This window comes from Corythoichthys intestinalis, chromosome 2 (genome assembly GCF_030265065.1).
Source record: "Corythoichthys intestinalis isolate RoL2023-P3 chromosome 2, ASM3026506v1, whole genome shotgun sequence".
NCBI classification, from domain to species: Eukaryota; Metazoa; Chordata; class Actinopteri; order Syngnathiformes; family Syngnathidae; genus Corythoichthys; species Corythoichthys intestinalis.
Window position 1 is genome coordinate 38,195,651 of NC_080396.1, and position 3,499 is coordinate 38,199,149.

Consider the following 3,499-nt stretch of genomic DNA (forward strand, 5'->3'; position numbering starts at 1 on the left):
AACACCACACACAAGAAATGAGTGTTGTTAACAAACCTGCCCGATTTAAATTAGTAAAAAAAAAATATATTGCAGCGTAAATACAGTACAATAAGGCCTCCAAATCTGGAAAATTAAGGTTTACTTGTCAGGTTTTAGAGGCTAAAGACGTGTGTGTAAATTGTCTGCTAACAACACTGTGGTGAAGTGGCAAATATTAATCAACAAGAAAGAAAATTGATGCTAGTTTGTCTAGTCATCTTCCACTCCAGCTGGACTTAATCTTCCATATGACCAGGGGGGAAAGTGGTTAGAATTTCTTGCCGGAACTCCCCAAAGTGAAGGTTGCCACGGAGCCAGAAATTTTATTATTTATTTATTTGTTTGTTTGTATTTTCTTTTTTTCTTTTTTATTGGGGGGGTCAAAACTACTGAAATGAAATGAAAACTGTTTTGGTCAGTTATTTCTATAACACATACAAAAACTGATTTTCATTCAAAATTGTATTTTTTTTCACTGATTTGCAAAATAAAAGTTAACAAAAACAGCTATAACCCCAACCTCCATCTCCTAATTCTTATTTTCCTTCATTTCATCACATACTAAATGCCAAATCTCAATTTTAACTACTTAAGAACATAGGATGTGTATTAAAATTGAAGATAATGTAAACAATTACTTTAGTTGTATTTTTTGATAATAAAGATATAAGTAACATACATTCAGAAAAATAAACACAAATGACATATTATGCAGAATGAAATGGAATATATTTTGAAGATCGCACAAACATTGACTTTCTTAAATCATAAGGAAATGAATAAGTAGCCCAGTGCTTCTCAATTATTTTCTGTTACGCCCCCCCAAGGAAGACGTAAATGTTTCGCGCCCCCCCCCCAACTCTCTGCCACCACTGTAAATAGTATCATTCGTCTATATTACTATTATAAGTACGCCTCAGCCTAACATTGTGTCCTTTTTTTTCTATTAAAGAAAAAAAGTAACATAGATCAACTTATAATAAAGTATAACTTTTTTAACATTGTGTTGCTTGTAACAGAAAAGACTTAACGCGCATCAATTTGCCTGAAGTTAAAAAAAAAAAAAAAAAAAGTCACATCCAAACTGTAAAAATACACTCAAGGTACATTTTTGACCATTTGATACTGAAAAATAAAATGTAATAAAATCAGTAAATAATAACAAATTCAAATTGATTAGAAACATTTACTCTTCAGGACAACGTGCCAAAAAATTTGACCGAAAAACAAAACTGAATAGAAGGGGGGGAAAAAAAGTCTTTGGACAGAAGGAAAGTTTTTATTTTCGCTGATTCACCACAGTGCTCACTGGTTTACTGATATAACACTGACAAAGCGGGACGATGGTGACAATTGGCAATATTCGGCACATTTTCGCTGAAAAACAATCAAGCGGCTTATCAATGAGATTGAGGTCGAATGTCTTTAAGTGGCGTCTTAACTGATTTGGCTTCTCCGCTATAATCATTTTTAGACTCAGTAAACAGTGGTCTTGCCTCATTTCCCACTATATTAAAAGTCAAAGGCAAACGGCCCGAAAAAAGCGCATTCTCGGCGGCCGAGGTAGAACCGTAGGTGAGGGCGGTGGTCGTGACGATCCCAAGCCGAAAACGGCACTTCTCGGCCGGACACGTGAGAACCGAAGAAGACAGTGAGTCTCTGCGTGAGTCCAGCTCTGCATGAGTCTCTTCCGTGTGCTCTTGCTTACTTCAAAAATACTGCACGCACTTTGAAAATGAGAGCGCCACTGCCACCCACGGAGTGGATGTGCAAGTACACTTTATTCTAGTACGGCAAAAAAAATAAAAAAAATAAAAGCATGTTCCCCGAGGTCACTCGCGCCCCCCCTGGCATCGCTCTGCGCCCCCCTGGGGGGGCGCGCCCCACCATTTGAGAAGTACTGAAGTAGCCTAACACAAATGAACAAATATAAGTCCAAAGTGCACATTGACAGCTAAGACGTCGTCCCCATCAGAGCAAATAAAACTAAATATGATAAATAAGCCACCTTAACTCTTTCCTTGCTCTTAAAGATTTGATCCATTTTCTGCTGCATTGCCTTTTTTTTTTTTTTTTTTTTTTTTTTTTTTTTTTTTTTTTTTTTTGCTGTTTCAGAAAACATGCACATTTGAACCAATCAGAGCTAATTATCTCTGGTGATCACATGTCAGTATGTCAGCCAAATGAACGGATAAATGAGTCCAGGTGTTTTGCTTTGCTTTTGCACATTGACATGACTCGTCATCATCAGACTCAGATAACTGCAGCAGCTGGGGAAACCTCCATGCCGTCTGTGGAATAAAATAAACAATAAATATCGGTGGAAACGGATTACGCTACATAAGCACTTTATTATGCCTGTTGTTTACACTTGTGTATGTAAATCTGATGTTGGTAGATTGTTTTCTTCTTGGAGATTAAATGCATGTGTGGCAGCTTTGTATTTTTTTTTTTTTTGTACATAGTGTTTTGACAGTTGCCATCATATTTTCGGAATCAAAGCACCGTATACCGGCTCTGAATCTTATACCGGAACTGCGTTCCAGCCCTGAATCTTATACCGGAACTGCGTTCCTGACCGTTCCCGCCCACTTTCACCCCTGCATATGACTTATCCTCACGAGGGCTACGGGGATGATGGAGCCTATCCCAGGCAACTATGGGCAGGCAGGGTACACCCTTATTCGGTTACCAGTCAATCGCAGGGCACAACGAGACAAACATTCATGCACACATACATACTGTACCTACGGATGATTTGGAGTGTTAAGTCTGTCTACCGTGCATATTTTTGGGATGTGGGAGGAAATCTGAGTACCTGGAGAAACCCAAGCAGGTAGGGAGAACATGCAAACTCAACACAGGAAGGCCAGAGCACGCTACTATGTCGCCAGGTCCTTATAGGGTAAAGTTTTTTTTCCTTTTTCTTTTTTTTTGCTGTTGTTGTAATAACCAGAAATAGTTATTTGCCCTTAAGGTTTCATAGCCACTGATGGACGGTGCTTAGTCACTATATTGTGGAAGAAGCGGTAGGGCTGAACATCCTGGCAAATCACTCATTTATGAAATGAAAAATTTATTGCTACAACTCAGCAATTCAGCACTAAATCATTCTTTGTTTTTGCACGTTTTCAGGACTTCAAGCATTGTTCCTCAATTTGGAACCACAATGAAAATGGCTTTACAGGGCCTTTAACTTTTTAACAGAAAATGTTCTAAATTTGCTTTCAATGTCTTGATTTTTTTTTTTAATCAATCAATTCTTGATTAAGCCATTTAAGGAAGGATCAGTATAACATGTGTAAAATATGACATTAATTTTATTTGGTTTACAATAACAAATTAGTCTAGTAAAAACAGGGTGCTACGTGACACTGGCTATTACAGTGCATTCTGGGATGTGTAGTTTTATGTACAGACGAGCAAATTCAGATATTGTTTTGTTTTCCCCTTGAAGTAAAGATATGCCGCATCACAG